The following is a 16,843-nucleotide window of genomic DNA, read 5'->3' on the forward strand; positions in this document are numbered from 1 at the left end:
ATGATGGTGACAGCTTGGAATAATGACAGAAGGAAATTAAAGACTTTTTAAAGAGTTTCTAAACTATAATTTGATATTTACAGTCTTATATTGGCCTCAGCTCATGGGTGCAATTTTCTTCAGTTGTGCTTAGAATGCAGTAGCAGAGAACCCAGCTTTTAGGATTGACTGATCCAAGGTTAGAAGATTGTGGATTACATGTAGGGTGAGGACAAGAAAGTGCAGAAGTATTTTGACCACGGGACCCAGCCCATGTGAAAGGAAAGATTGCTAGAGAGGTCAGATAGACTCAGAGAAAATGCAGGGATCCAGAAGTTGAGATGGTGCCAATGTCAAAGAACAGGTGTGGAGAGTGGGAGGGGCAAGGTAGCTGAGTGAACAGGAAACTGTTACAAGAGAGTGAGTTACTCGAGTTGTAGCTCTGCAGTCAGACAGAATCGACCTCACTGGAGCTTCCTGGTTATGTGACATGGAGTGTAATGGAAATCTCTCTGATCCTCTGTTCCTTTATCTGCAGCCAGAGAATGCTACCACGAAATTGGTTGTCCTCTAGGGCTGTGAAGCCTGAGAGAATGAACTGCCTCTCCTGGAGGTAGCTGCAAATAAATGTGTATTTAGAGCTTTCTTTGTGTTAAACTACTGAAACTCCTCCTGGACTCTTTTTTTTCTAAACAATGACATATTTTAAAAATTATGAAATATAACAATATATACAGAAAAGCAACAAATTTCAAAAGTACATTGTAACAAGTAGTTATAGGACAGATTTCAGAGTTTGGTATGGATTACAGTTCCACAATTTTAGGCTTTTCCTTCTAGCTGCTCCAAGACACTGGAGACTAAAAAAATATCAATGTACTGATTTAGCAGTCATACTCATTTGTTAAACCCTACCTTCTCTGTTATCACTCCTCCTTCTCCTTTGATCCTTCTCCCAATCTTTACCTCCTGGACTCTGTAGGAAGTTCATTCTTGAGCTATTCATAATACAAATCTAAAGCAACCTTTAGCAACAGGGTCATAACTGCAGTTATGTACTGAGGTCACTTATCTGCTGAAGTGTCTTCAAAGTATCAGAAGTGACCTCACTTCAGTCACAATTCAAATATAGACACACATGTTGGCACGTCACAGCCCACTGCTGTCAGAACCCTGGGAGATGGGTTTAATCAATGAACAACTTGCAGTTGAATAGTCCCACTCTCAACATACCATGGCAGAGGTTATCGTTTCACTACTGAAAATTTCTTGTTACACTTTTGACAAAAGTGACTGATATAATAATCTGCATAGACAAAGACATTCCTTCTGATATCTTTATGAGACTTGGAAACTAAGCTGGGTTTCCTAATTCACCATCCATTCGCTTTTTTTTTTTTTTAATGTAGTTGGTCCTAGAGAAATCTTTTATTTTAATTCATAAAAACAGTACAGTCCTTAATTTTTCTTTCATCTTGACATTCCTCCTAATCTAGCTTTCCCAGGTTTTCCTGGGGGGAACTACAAAACCTTATATTAGGCCAAATCATCTTGATAGGATTTAATCCAGTGTTTACTACAGCTTTAGCAGGGCTCCGTGGGAATCGCTAATTCCTTTTTGACTCTATAACCTTAACTTCATGTCATCTGTTGTCTTAAAGATTCCATTGACCACAGAATCCTAGAGCCTTGCCAAACCTGTTTGATTTAAACAAATGACTCTTACAGGCAGAGAGTAGTTATGTACTAATGGTCTAGTGAAAACATGATTATCATTTACTATCTAATAAATTAATTTCTCCTTTCTAAGGGAATTTGGCTTAAAAACGAAGTCCTGTGATTTGGATGTTAATTTTGGTTATTTCAGGAATTTTTTTCCTTTTCTTGTATTTTTTTTTTTCTGTATTAAAAATGAGAAATTTGGGCAGTGGCCCAGTGGCTCAGTGGCAGAATTCTTGCCTGCTGTGCCAGAGACTCGGGTTCGATTCCTGGAGCCTGCCCATGCCAAAAAAATAAGAGAGAGAGAAATTCTTCTGATCTTGGCTAATTAATAATTTCAGTACTTTGAACCTACCAGAAACCCTACCTGGGTTTTTTTACTTTTCTACTTGCAAACTCTTGTGATGGAATAGAATAGAACTTGTGTATTTCATAGAGAACTGATAAGGAAAAGAAATATTTCCAATGTGGAATTTTATGAAAATGCTTTTTAGCAATGAGGGGTACTAGTAGAGTAGCCAATTAATCATTAAAAGGGATCTTCTTTGGTAAATAAAGTTGGAAACTTTGAGTTGATGGCTCCTACCTTTGTGTCATTGCTGACCTTTCACATACGCCTAGAGCATTGTAGTTATCTGTTCACGCTCTGCCTTCTCTACAGAGGATGAACACTTTGGAATTGGGATAGTGGCATAATTTTGGCTCCTCAGAACCGAGCTAACAGGGTGCCTATCGCACAACAGGAGGTGCTCAACAGAACACAAAAGAGTAAATTCAATTTATGTTACCTGAAGCCTGAAAGTTGAAAGAATTTTTAAAGCAGGAGAATATCCCATGATTAATGGCATCCGTTGGTTATGTATATAGGATAGTTTTGTTTAGAAATTTTAAATATAAGCTATATTAGTCACTTTTGATTGCAAGTGACAGGAAACCAGATGGAATGATCTTCAGTAAGAAAGTAAGAAGTATTGGCTGCTGTCGCTGAACTGCAGAAAGGGAGCGGAGAAGCTGTTCTCAAGCTTGACTGGCTCCAAGGGCCTAAATTATCACCCAGAATCTCCTCATTTCTTTTTCTTTTCATCTCTGCGGCTCTGTTTGTGTTGGCGTTAATCTTTTAAGTTTCTGATACCACTTGTCAACCTCAGTGTGAAGGGGACCTCTTCTTATTATATCCTTATAACCTCATGCCCTTAGAAAAATCCAGTTAGAAAATCCCATGGAAGGGCGCTGAGAGGTCAAATTATGTATCATCTTTAGACCAATCCCTGCAGTCAAGGAAGATGGGGATATTGTGTGTGAAACAATCTGGGACAGATTGAGACCAGGAAAATAGGATACTGTCACTGGCAAGTTCCTATAAAATCCCATGGCTGCAGAAGAGGAGAACAATTCCCCCAAAGGAGAGATGCACTGTTATGGTAAGACAAAATAATAAAAATTCCTATCATGGCCTGGGGCATATGCTGCTGGTTTTCTTCTACTATCCACTTCGCCCTTCCTCTTTAGCAAAATAATCTCTTGGCAAACAGCCACACAGAATAAATAATACATTTATGAGCTTCCTTTGCAGTGAGGTATAGTTAGTTGTGTGACCAAGTTTTGGCCAGTGGGATGTAAGCAGAAATGTGTGCAACTTCTAGGAAATGTTCTTAAAGGAAGGAGGCATGTACTTCTTCACCCTTTTCTCCTCCCTTTGGAGAACGTTGAAAAGTCTATTCTTCCACAAAATTTTAAGAATCTGGGAAGAATACTTATACTTTCTAAAATTCATTTTTGTGGTCACTTGTCCTGACTGTCAATTGCCCTCGCTTAAGGTCAGTCTAGTTCCAAACCTCTGCAACCCCCTCCTCTCTTGCTACCTGACCGTCCCAGCTTTGCTGCCTCCATCCTGTTTTGTCTCCAGCATGAACACAAATCCCTGACCACATCTCCCTCTCCAATCTTATAATTCGTGTAGGGACTTCCTTCTCTGTGACTCTTTCTCTTCCATAATCATTGGTCTAAGGCTGGACGCCTGACCCAAGCAAAATGCTTCACCATCCCCCAGCCTAGATACAATGTATTGGTCTGAGGATGGGCATCTGATTCAGTATGAACCGACAGGAGACCTTCTTCCAGGTTTTTGAAGAAGGGCAGTGAAGGTTGCTCTCAGGTCCTCTCTGGCAGTGAACTCTGTGAGATTTGTGAAGTTATTCCCTGTTGTGTGGAAGAAGCCAATCTGTAGTGGGAGAGAAAAAGGTCACATGCAGAAAGAATTAGAGGCTATAGAGAATTCTGGAAACATTCCAGTCCTTGGTTTTAGTCTTTCCTCAAGTCTACCATACATTTTACTTTCCTTGACTCACCATAGATCAGGATGTGATGTTGAACTAAACTTCACTGAAGACTTAGGATTAAAAGAAGAGATGTCAAGAGTATTGAGTGAGAAAATTATTGTCAACCCTTTAGCTTAATGTGCTCCAAAATGGTGCTGCTCTTATCACTATTTATAGAGGGATTTGTTCTCATATTTATAATGATACCTTTACAATTTTCTTTTCATATTTTTTACACTAAATTCCTAATAGCTAGATAATTTCTCTAGCTTTTGTGAAGAACATTGAAAATATTCATACAAGATGAGTATTTTTATCCCTTGTTAGCCTCTGTCCCTAGATTTTATCCCTTTGAACTCAAATTCCTTATCGTCTCTATTATTCTCTTCCTATTTAGGCTGATGCTCCCCCATAAGCCTTTGTTATCCTTTATTCCCCAGAAGGCAGAGGCAATAATCAAGTATCAGCTCCTTCCAGAAAAATGGTTACCTCAGGCATTTTTATTTGCCTGTCTCTTCCCTAAGAATAAAAATGAAAACGGATCTCTCTGAAGGAACTTACTTATACTTTGTGATCGGAAATATATCATAGGTTCTTAGAAAAGCTTAGCAGGGACTTGATTTAATTTGTGAGTGTGAGTCTTGATTCCATTGTCTTGTGAGAAGTGGCTCCACCGAGAAAAAAAAGTGCCTTTCCTGTCCCGAGCCCTGGTCACTCTCTGATGTGGATGAAGGAAATAGACCTGCCGTCAGCTAAGGTACTTCAGTTCTGTCCCCACTCACTGACATGCACAGGCGGGAGCAGGAAGTGTCGCTGTCACTGTCAGGTCACTATACCTCTGTGCTTCCTGATTCTCTTTCAGAACATATACCAGGCCGCAGGTGTTTCCCTGTCTTTTCTAGTCCCCAGCTCCGCACTGCCAGGCTACTATTTGATTGCAATAAACCTCTTGGCCCAACGGTGGCAAACAATGCAATCTTACTGGACGCCAGTAAGTGGGTTACCGCTGCTGCTGGCGGGAACTGCTTGCCCTGGCCGTGGGCTGGAGGGAATGCTTCGGCTCCTTTAGTAGTGGGGCACTTGGAGATGTTTCTTTTTTTCTCCTGGGTTTTCGAAAATATTTACCACTGGACATAGGGTGAATCAGGTGAGCTGCTAGAGAGTTCAGTAAAACCGTGTGGGTAAACAGCGAGTCCTAACTGATTCACCTCCAGGACAGACATCCAGGTGCCGTTCATGGTTTCCAGAAGGTGCTTTAGGAGACATGGTGATAAGATGTCATTATTTTGATTGTATAACTATACTGCAAAAAAAAAAAAAAAAAAAAAGTTAGTTTTCCGGGTTTATATGGCTCTACTTCTGGATGTTTTGTTTTGTTCCACACATATTGTCAAGATCACATTGTCTCAGTAAACACACCTGTATTGTAAGTACCAGTGGTCAGCGAGAGGGAGAGGTAAGAGGTGTGGGATGCATGGGGGGTTTTCTGTTTTCTTTTTATTTCTTTTTCTGGAGTGATGCAAATGTTCTAAAAACAATCATGGTGATGAACACACAACCATGTGAGGACATTGGGAGCCACTGATTGTATACTTTGGATGGATTGTGTGGTGTGTGAAGAAACTCAATAAAATTTCATTTAAAAAAAGAAGTTATTTCATGACCTGTGGTGTCTGTTTACGCCCACAAGTCTACTGCTTGTGACTGTCTCAGACTTTGGGGCATGAGATTTTGTGGCATTTGTCACAGATGGAAACTGTGGACCTAACCCTGACTCATTACTTCCATACCGATTTCCAGACTCGTGGGCTGGGAGGCAGGAACGGAGATAGAGATACCACATCTGCCTTCATTTTGGAATAAGAAACAGTCTTTTTTTTCCCCTAAATGACGGGGTTATTTATGGTCTCAAGGAGAAGAGTCTAGGGTAGCTACTGCATCTGTAACTTTTTTCTTTTTTGTTTGCATGGGCAGGCACCGGCAATCGAACCCGGGCCTCCGGCATGGCAGGCGAGAACTCTGCCACTGAGCCACTGCTGCACCACCCTGCATCTGCAATTTTAAAAGTCCACATTCACCCCTTTTCTTCCCTTCTGCCTCTCTTCAAAAAAGCGGCAGAATTAGCTGGCAATGTACATATTTTAATAAATCTCATATAGTCTGCATAAATATTGACTGATTTATAAACCGATTTCATCATCCAAAAAACATTCCTTGAGCACGAGTGTCTGGCTTCCTGTGGGCTGCCCCAGTTTCTCTCATCCAGTCTGAACTGGGCTCTGGGACCTGGCGTGTCCCACCGTGCAGCCCTGACCCCTCGCCATCATTCCTGCCTGCCTTCACCACTGCACTTGGCTTTGCTGAACTCATCATCTCAGCTCCTATATTTGGCTCTGAATTTGCCCCTTGTACTTGATGACAAAATTTCCTTCTCCAGATTAAGTATTAAAAATACTTAATCTTTGCTATAGCTCCCCAAATACCTAGTTTTTGTGCTCCCCCTGGCTTCACTCTCCCCGTGTCTGTGGGGTAGGAGCTTCTTCAGTCCCCCCCAGACTTTAGGACCCAGTGTGCGGGGTGCCCCCTTCCTCACCCATCACACAATGGGGGCCATCACAGGCCTTAACAATATCCCATCCGACACAGCAAGAGGGACATGTTTCCTACTAAAAGCATGGGACCCAAAGGGGAAAAAGAATTTGACAGTCATATTTTAAAAAGTTTTGTCTGTCTTTTTTCCTTTTGAGAGAAAAGAATATAAAAGGGTCAGTTCGTTCGCTATTGGAAAAAAAAAGAAAGAAACAAAAGAACAAAATATCATTCTAACGATGGACTTAAAAATATATATTCCTTTCATTCCAGAAGAAGGCTGCCTGATGGGGTGGGGGTGGGGAGCCTTCACCTAGAAAAGTGGGGGGCAGGGGGCATCCTGGAGGCTGTACCAGGAGAAACCAGAGCAGAGCCGGGGACAGCAGAGGCTGCACCTTGTTCGGAAATTAAGAAATAAAGGAGTGTCAATAATTATTTTGTTACACCAAACATTTTGGGGGAAAGTGGGGTTTTAGACACAGATAATTATATGGTATTTCAAAAATATTGTCAAGGCAAAATCAGTGGCTTGAAATGAAAATCTAAGTTTGCTACTGATTTGTTTTAACCAATAACAGAGAAGCATATTTTCCCCTTCGATATATAGTTCTCTAGTCCCAAGCACTTTTGGTCTCTCCTGGTACAGGCTCCAGGATGGGCGCCCCGCCCCCCACTTCTCTAGGTGAAGTCTCCCCACCCCCATCCCTTGTGAAGTCTGGGGCGAGAGTACAAACAGAGGCACCTGCACCATCTGCCCCCAAATTTAAAAGTTATAAATAAAGCAGGGGGGTGTAAGGGTGGTTCAGTGGTAGAATTCTTGCCTGCTATGCGAGAGACCCTGGTTAGATTCCTGGCCGCCCACTCCCCCAAAACAAAGCAAACAAGCAAACAAACAAACGAAAAACCAAACAAACAAAAATTCAGCAAAGGGTGCTACAATAAGGGGACACTCACATGGAAAAAGAATGAAATGTTAATCCCCGCCACACAGCATACAAAAAAAAAGTCATAAATAAAACTAAAAAGTTTTAAAATAAAATACGTCCTGTCCTTCTACCTTGACAAATAGATCTTCACGACAACTGGGAAGGCCAGGTTCAAATCTGGAATTACTGACCCCTGGGGGCTGCGGCCCGGCTCGGGCACCTGGGCTGCTGGCGCTTACCACAGGGCGCCCAGGGTCGGGGGCGCCCACAGGTGCTGGGGACAGGTTCGGGGCGCCCACAGGTGCGGGGGACAGGTTCGGGGCGCCCACAGGTGCGGGGGACAGGTTCGGGGCGCCCACAGGTGCGGGGGACAGGTTCGGGGCGCCCACAGGTGCGGGGGACAGGTTCGGGGCGCCCACAGGTGGTCTGGCGGGGGGCCCCGGGCTGCAGACGGGCTTGTCCTCTGGCGCCGTGGACTGTGTGCCTGGGGGAGGGTCGTGGCCAGGGAAAGCCAGAACTGGGGGTCTTTCCAAGCTCAGGCCTCAGAGCAGGGAGGCGTCTGGTGGGGGCCGAAGGGCAGTGCTGGTGTGTGGCCCCAGGATCCTCCTTCATTATTTCTGCTCGACTACTAAGCCCCTGTCCCATCTTTTGCGTCTTTTCTTGTCTCTTGTTTTTCTTCCAAACAGAAAGAAGCTACCTGTTGTTCTGCTCAGGTACTAGCTTTCCTCAATAGGGCACTAAGATAGCAGCTTCCATCAGCTCGTTCTTGGGTTCCAAGTTCTTCTACTAATTAACTGGGACCTTTTAAATTGATTTTTAAAATATTTTTATTGTAAACAACAAACAAACATACAAACATTCTTGACATGGTATACAGTCAATGGCTCACAACATCATCACATAGCTGTGTATTCATCAGCATGATCATTTTTTGAACGATTGCATCTCTCCAGAAAAAAAAAATAAAGAGGAAAAAAAGGAAAAACTCATACATATCATACCCCTCATCCCTCTCTCTCATTGACCTCAACTATTTCCATCTACTCAATTTATTTTCACCTTTGTTCCCCCTATTATTTGTTTATTTCTTATCCATATGTTTTACTCATCTTCCATACCCTAGATAAAAGGAGCATCAGACACAAGGGTTTCACAATCACACAGTTACATTCCAAAAGCTATATCATTATACAATCATCTTCAAGAAACATGGCTACTGGAGCACAGCTCTACAGTTTCAGGCACTTTCCTCCAGTCTCTCCGTTACACCTTAACTAAAAGGTTGACATCTATATTATGTGTAAGAATAACCTTCAGGATAACCTCTCGACTCCGTTTGAAATCTCTCAGCCACTGACACTTTATTTTGTCTCATTTCTCTCTTCCCCCTTTCTATCCAGAAGGTTTTCTTGATGCTGAGTCTCAGCTCATTCTAGGATTTCTGTCCCAAGTTCCCAGGAAGGTCCACACCCCTAGGAGTCATGTCCCATGTCGAGAAGGCGAGGGTGGTGAGTTTGCCTGTTGTGTTGGCTGAGAGAGAGAAGCCATATCTGGGACATTTTTTATTAGCAAAGTTTATCTATGGGAGGCCTGTCAGGGGTAAAAAGAAAAACGAGTGTGGGTGGCAATAAGTGTGGGGAAGAGAAATGGTGTTTTCTTTTCAGTAAGGAGAAGGCCTTCAGAAGGTGGGTGTCCCAGGGACTGTGGCAGGTCCCACCTCCTGGGTGGTGGGGAGGGGCCGGCCGCGTTCACCCTGCAAAGGGGGACACTGCTTGCTGGAGAGGAACAAGTAAACACGGGATGGGCCAGGCCTCGGAAAGAAAGAAAGTGGAAAATAAGGGTCAACATTATCATCACCTAAATATTGCTTGGGTGCGTGGGTGCAGTGAGGCTCCTTGGGGCTCACAGGGGCGGGGTCGGAAAGGGGAGAAGGCGCCCAGTGTTTTGAGACTCAAATAAGATGGTCTTGAGGCCCATGCAATAGGAGTCTCCCCATTTCTGCAGGGGTTCTGGATGAAGGTGGGGTATGCCTTAAATTTCCCTTGTCATTCCTGCTTCTATCTGTTAGTTCACCTGCAGAATCCTTTCACTGCCTCTAGTGTGTTTTGCTTTGGTACCAGGTTCTCCCTCTCACACATGGTGTCTCTGTTTGCTGAGGCTTTGCTGAAGATTTGGGGGCAACGGAGAGGTCTTAAATTGCCACAGTGCTTGGTCCTTTCTCTTCCTTTAAAGACTCCCCATTTTCTTGGCTTCTTTCCATGAGGCTCCCTTTTTATACTTTATTTCCCTCATTTTATTTTAGCCAAGGACTCATCAATGTGCCCTCCTAGACAACAGGTCATCTGTTCCAGCTCCATCCTGAGACCCAGGATGTACTGGCTTGCAACCACCTCCCTCGCTCCTTCTTCCAGTTCCAAGAAGGGAAGGAGGCAACCTGAAGGGTGGCTTCCTTACTATGTGAATTCCCTCACCTCCTTGGGAGGCAGTGCTGTTGTCAGTTTTGGTTTTAAATATCATTTTCTTTCTCAGTTACATGATGATCCCAAAGAAATCCTTTTAGTTCCCCAGGGATGTATAGTGCTAATCGCATTATTGTTGTTGTTATTATTATCACTGGCAGTAGATTCATTTCTCTTCAAGGGCTATTGAAGACTTCTGAGCAGGGAATGATGTGACCAGATCTTAGTTTTTGGCAGGGCATGAAGGGCAGATAGGAGAAGGGAGAGATGAAAGCAAGAGTCCAGTTGTGGAGTAATTTTACAATAGTTAAGGGCAGAGGGAATGCACTAGATTGCGGTCGTGGGAATTAGAAGAATAGATGTAATGATTCAGTGCAGAGGTATTGACGATGATTGTTTTCAGACATGAGAAAAAATTAAGCTAGGCTTAAGCAGGGGCTCTAGTAATAAACTACCCTGTGGGGGTACTTACATGGAGGTGTGTGCGTGTGTGTGTGTGCGTGTGTGTGTGCAGGCGCACACGTGCGTGCACACGCGATGCAGGGGGTCCCACAGGCAGAAAGGCTAAAGCCACACCGAGTCACTGCCTGTGCTTTGGCTTTAAGAAGGAACCTTAGCCATGCCCTCTTACTGAATGTCAGAAGCTACTTGCTGTATAAAGACCTGTAAATACTATTCATCCAGAGGAGGAGAAAAGGAAGAAACTGAAGATCAAAAGGAAGGTCTTGTAGGAAGTAGGAAGTCAACAGCAGAATGTACTGAATGGGCAATAAGAATCAAAGCTTTCAGCTTCTTTGAGGAACAATGTCTGTAGTCAAAGGCCGAGTTGTCCTTTTGCGTCTTCATTCTCTTTAATCTTTTATGCTGGATAAGTGAAGGGCATGTGTCAAGCAGAGAAGAATTTGGACTTCTAATGCTGAGACTTGCATCATGGAAGTTCCTTGAGGGCAAAGATTGCATCTTGGCATGTCTTACACATGGTGGGTGCTTAAAATATCAACTGAATTTAATTAAGTGCACAAAGTCCCATTTTGCTGAGCTGTGTTGCTCAGGCATACTGTCCAGGTAAGAAGTGGGCACTCTGGTGCTCTATTCGGCAACATTTTCTGGCAAGTAAGAGTGAAGTTGTCACAGGTGTGTGGTTTGTGGCCTGGGCAGGGCTGGAAGGGAAGCCAGCCCACTTAAAAACTGCAGGGCCAGGCACCTGATCAGCACTTGGGACATCCTTCTAGCAGCTCTCATTCAGTCCCTCAGTTTTCTTTTCTTTTCTCTCATTCCATAGTCAGTATTTTCTTTTTAAATGTCCCTCAATGCTTACACTTTTCCTTCAGGTGCCCCAAGAATACCTTACTTATCAATGGATCTCTTCCTCATTCTTGATCTTGTTCCTTAATTTCTTCGAACCTCAGGATTTCATCTCTTCTTAAACCGGGAAGGTTACCTAAGTAATGGTAACGCTTTTCAATTCCAGATTTTTTTCTAGCTGAAAAAACTATAATTTCATTTACTTCTCTGTGAGGAGTTGCTGTGATTCACAGGCATGACTTGCCCAAAAGCCAGAAGCAACACAGGACCGGTTAGAATGCTGATGAGCTCGGCGATTTGGATAGCAACAGTCAAGGGCACATCACAAACAGAGATTCTAGTGAATATCAATTAGATACGGTCACTCAACTCCAGAGGTCTCTGATGCAGGAAAAAGAAGCATGTATTTATAATTTAGGAAAACATTCTTAGTGCACAGTAGCCATAGGAGTCCAAGTTAGGCCATGAGTCACATAAAAAAGGGGAGCTGAGAAGAGGGTTCCCGTGAATGTCCCAAAGCAGTCTCCAGAGCTTGGCTCCGTTATGGGACATCTTCTGTCCCATAAATGCACAGTCAGTTTCCAGTAACTTGAGCTTGCCCTGCCTGCCAGTGCTGACCTAGTCAGCAAGCACAGTGACTTTGTCATTCCATTTTCAGGCCTCTTCTAAATGCTGCAGCCAATGTGTTGGCAGTCATAATTACTAATTCCTCCTGGGGGTGTGTCACCTGGGAGGCGGAGATGACACTGACCACCTGGTTGGCATGCCCATCAGGTGAGGCAGCACTTTGCTCTCTTCACAGCCTTAAGAACTGGCTTCTCTTCCTTACCTATCTGTTGAGAGGCCTCTGATGGCCTTAGAAATCCATTTTTACATCCTCAGGGGATTTGTCAGGACCAGAATAGGAACACACCCAATCTTTAAAGTCTGACACAGCTCCCCTGGGGACAGGCATCGGCCATAATTGAGAGCTGACAAGTCCTAATTACAATAAGTTACCTCCAGTGACCCTTAGTGTTCATGGGCCTGAAGGCAAGGGTTTTTTTCTAAGAGTTCTCCTGATGCCTAATCTAGAAACCCTTGAGGAGGTGCAGGAAGGGATGGTGTCATTGGACACGCCTCTCTTTGGCTGTGTTTATTATTCTTAGTTTTTTCCCAATTAGTTGAATAAATAGTTGATTTATGAGCAAATACTTGTGAAAATGAATAACTGGTGGACTCCATTTGAGTGGAAGACACGTATCTCTAAAAGGAGATGATACAGGCTGGGCCTTGAAAAGTTATAGGTAGAAGAAAGAAAGTTGGGTGGTACCCAACGCTGCAGCCATCTTTCACTGGCTTTAGAGCTGTTTGCACATCTCTTCCTGATGTTCAGTGACCACATGGGTAGCATGAAATTGTCAGTGGCAGGAATATTTACACCATGGAAACTGGTAACTGCTACCAACAAATCAGGGCTTTTTCCTCCTGGAGAGCTGGTTGTTAATATTTGTGAGCACATCAGTGGTGTTAAAGGAAGTAGAACAAAATGTACAAATGGAAAATAGCACACCAGACTTTGGAATCAGGAACAGACTGGGTGTTTACAGAGTGGACTATGGAATTTTGACTTTATAGATATTGAGGAGTCACTGATGGCTTCTTATTAGTTACTATTTGGTTACAAGTAAAAGAAAAATGACTTAAGCAACAAGGAAGATGTATATCTCATATAACAAGAATTTCAAGTAGGACCACACCAGGGTTGGCTAATTCAATAGTTCACCAAAGACCCACATTCTTTTTTTAATCTTTCTGCTCTGCCATCCATACTATATCAACGTGTCCTCAGTGCAGCACAGTAGTTCCAAACCCAAGGGAAGGAGAGAATAAGTCCTTCTTTCTTTGTTTATAAGAGCAAGGAAGTCTTTCCCAGAAGCCTCCAACAGATTTTCTCGCATCTCATTGGCCAGAACTGTATCACAAGTATGTGATGAAACCAATCACTAGCAAGGGGAATGGAACCCTGTGATTGGCTTAGATCAATCAGTGTTTTGTCCCATACCGGGACTAAGCCTGTCTCCTCTGAAGCCTACAGCCATTGGACAAGGATGGCTAGTGAGCATAATCAGGATTCTACAAGCAAGGAGGAAGAAAGAGGTGGATGTTGGTTAGCAATCAACACATGTGCTGTAGCTTTTGAAAAGAGCCAAGAGATCCACACGTTATTTTAGGAAACAATCTAACAATGGTGTGCCAGCAGATAGAAGACTGGGAAAAGAAAGACCCAGTAAATACTATTATAAAAGTCTGGATATGAAATGATAAGATGCCAAAGCCATGGTTTTCAGCCTTGACTGCAAATCCATTCATTCATTCAATATAAATGAATGACTGCCATTGGCCAGTGTCACTGAACACTAGGTACCATAGATAAAATGACAAATTGACCTTGTTGGAGCTTCACAATCTAATGGGTGAAGCAAATATTAATCAAATAATCCCACAAGTAAATGTAAATTTAAACCTGGTTAAGTGTTATGAAGGAAAACCCTGGTTTTTCTTTTTTTTTTTTGTCTATTCTTTCAACTGAGGTAAAAGTGAAATACAGTGAAATGCACAGACCTTAAGTACATAATCACCACCTCAATGAAGGGACCAAACATTTCTATCACCCAGAAAGTTCCCTCTGGCCCTAATCCACTCAATTGCTACCTCCCCCGGATAGGCAACCCTGGTTCTGATTTCTCCCAACAGAAATTATGTTTGCCAGTTCTTGAATAAATGGCTTCTTTTGCTCAGCGACTGTTTTTGAGTTTCATCCATATTGTTGTGTTTAAAGGCAATTCAGTTCTTAAAAATGTATTCTGTTGAATGCATATAGCACAGTTTGTTAGTCCAGCTTTCTGTTGGTGAACATTTGAAATGCATCTGGTCTGGGGCATTATGAGTAAAGTTGTTATGGACACTCATTTATAAATCTTTTTGTGTACATATGTTTTCATTTCTATTGGGCAAATACTCAGGAGTGGAATTGCTAGGTCAAAAAGTCTGAGTGTGTTTAACCTTATAACAATTCTAGATATTTAAATATATATATAGTGTCATGGGCCTCACTCCTACAAACTCTCAGTCTGTCTAGGGTTCCTAGGCATATACACAGTTTCCAAAATTCCACAGAACACTGGACTAAATTATAGTGGTGGTAATGGAAAGGAAGTTATTTTGTTGTGGTTCTCTTCTTCACTGCAAAAGTGTATGAATGCCAATAAATTCTTTTTTGTTTTTTTTCTTGGCTACCTGCAAAATAACTTTTTCTGAACATTTTCCCATCCCTATTCTTTAGGACCCGTGTTGAAATAGACTCTCCTTTTAGATTCTCTGGTGAATTGCAAAGTTCTGGATTTTCTGCTCCTGCTTAAGTTGTGAAAGTTCAGCAAGCTTCTTGGAGAGTCCCTTAGAATTGCTGAGATGAGTAAACAAAAGTAGACCTTTAGGCTGGAAAAGAATTTTGTACTGATTGGCAGTGGAGAGTGTGTAGCCCTGTGTTTTGCTGGTAGGGTTTTCTCTGCTGCTTTTCTTTTCTTTCCTTACATTCTTCCACCTGGTAGCAAAATCTAATCAGCTGTGTTCTGGCTGCTGACTTCCACATCAAACAGCCATTTCTGATCACACAACACAGTGACAGGACAAATGGCTTCACATCCCCAGAGAGGTCCCTAGTTTCTATTCAGAGAAACTGACGCATAGGAATAGGAACGGAGCCACTTAATGTTTTAGGGGCTGGCTGAGCTGGGATGAAAACCCAGGTGGCGTGGCTTCCAGCGTAGCTGACCACGCTGCTACCCACAGAGGCAGGGCTGACCAAAAAACAAGCAACCCATTGAGCTATTACACAAACAACGAGTGATGGGTGTTCAGAGCAAGAAACAGTCACAAAGCAACTGCAACCCCACTCCTTCCTGGCCCCTACAATTCCAGGCAAGCCTATAAAGTGCAGTCGCTTAAATTTGCCTAAGGACTGGGCCCAGCTTTCAAATTTGGAAACATTTTGTGGTCAAGGCCAAAAGAAAAAGCCTGCCTTGTACTGAGGGTGGAGAGTGCCTCTGAACTACATACCTGGTACTAATCAGTTTGTGGGCATGGAGTTTAAAACTAGAAAGACAGCAGCTGGGCATAACTCTGTTATGGGAGGAACTTGGTGAAACAAGACATCTTTCAAATGTTTGAGGCTCCTCATCTGTGGAACTGTACTCCCAGCTCAGATACAGCTAGCAAGCATGAAGTGGGCATGGTCAGTGGAGTTCAGTTAGAATCTATTTAGGAGACCAAATCTCATCCTACTCTCCTATTCAAATCTGCCACTGAGCAGAGGTCAAAATTTGTGGTCCCACGTGCACGAAGCCCACGCCAAAAAGAGTTGTGCTTGTCAACCTGTCGTGGAGGCCCCAGCACACCCTGAGAGGCCCTCTGACCTGCTTGTTGTTAAGATGGTTCCAGCCCAGCCCCAAATCCTCAACTCTAAACCCCAGAGTATCCCCAAGACATACAGCTGTCTAAAAAGTTATGTTTCAGGTGTCAGTTTCTTGAGCTGGTTAATTGTGAAGTCTATGCTCCCTTGAGAAATTGAGGACTTCATGAAGTTGCGAGAGCACAGCAAGGCTGACTGTAATAATTGCTTTTATGTAGGCCTAATGGGCACAATTCAGACATAATTTTGAATAAACAGATGTCACAATATCAGGGATCTGAATTACAATTTAGGGTCTCTTTCGTCAAATTGTAACAGGAGCTGCCCCCATTTTGCACTTGTTTTAAAGTGGAATTTATTAAATGGCTCTTTCCACTTGAAACATTCTAAATTCTCCTGATATTCATTCATTCGATAGATATGAAAAGCCTACTACATGCCAGCCATGCCTATTTATGCTTTCATGGTCACAGCTCATTGGAATTAACAGAGTGGATGTGAGTTCTACTTTACATAGTTTTATGTATTTTACTAAATTGTAAGATCTTTGATGCCTGGTATTATGTTTTGTTCATTTTCACATCCCCAATACCACTGAATGCAGTGCCCTGCCATTATGTTGTAATGCTGTAAAAGGCATTATAGAAAAAAGCTACATAACTTCCTTTATCGTGTTGTTTAAGGCAGATGTGTCAACGATATCATTATGCAAGTAAATAGTAGTTTATACAGAGGCGTGTGCGCACTTCGAGTGAAGGAACAAGGCGACTGTATAACACGGTGGAGACTGGTCTGGAAGAAGCGCCATCAGTTTTCCTACGGTCAGTCCAGAAAGATCCCACAGAAGAACTAGAATTTCAGTCTTATTCTACAGTATTTTCATCCCTCTCCCCTTTCTAGAACGACCCCGCCCCCTTCCTACTTCTTTCCAAAGAGCTGCAACCTACCGACTCTACCTTAAAGTCTCACCAGCTCGCCCTGCACCCTTGGCTCCACAGCCCTCCAGACCCGGAGCTTCTGGAACGCCCGGCGAGCGCCCAACTGGCCGCGGCCGAGGGGCGGAGCTGCTGCGGGGCGGGGCTGTTGTGGGCGGGGCGA

The 16,843-nt window shown here is 43.1% G+C and overlaps 1 protein-coding gene and 1 long non-coding RNA gene across 4 annotated transcripts in view; one reads left to right on the forward strand and one right to left on the reverse strand.

Moving 5' to 3' along the window:
- Window positions 1–3,733: 3,733 nt before the first annotated feature.
- LOC143679838 (uncharacterized) lies at window positions 3,734–16,837 on the reverse strand. Of its 3 annotated transcripts, none has more exons than XR_013173964.1 (3): window positions 16,702–16,837; window positions 4,578–5,319; window positions 3,734–3,919 (listed from the first exon to the last, which is right to left on the reverse strand). It is a non-coding gene; the product is annotated as an uncharacterized LOC143679838 (long non-coding RNA). The 3 variants fall into 3 exon arrangements; XR_013173965.1 differs by having other exon boundaries at window positions 4,853–5,319; window positions 16,702–16,835; XR_013173966.1 differs by having other exon boundaries at window positions 4,999–5,319; window positions 16,702–16,834.
- The window catches only part of OTUD7B (OTU deubiquitinase 7B), an 83,444-nt gene continuing 83,073 nt past the window's right edge, over window positions 16,473–16,843 (forward strand). The window contains exon 1 of the mRNA XM_077156183.1: window positions 16,473–16,566. The gene's annotated coding sequence lies outside the window, so the exon portion shown is untranslated. The remainder of the gene's footprint in view (window positions 16,567–16,843) is intronic.

This window comes from Tamandua tetradactyla, chromosome 4 (assembly GCF_023851605.1).
Source record: "Tamandua tetradactyla isolate mTamTet1 chromosome 4, mTamTet1.pri, whole genome shotgun sequence".
NCBI classification, from domain to species: Eukaryota; Metazoa; Chordata; class Mammalia; order Pilosa; family Myrmecophagidae; genus Tamandua; species Tamandua tetradactyla.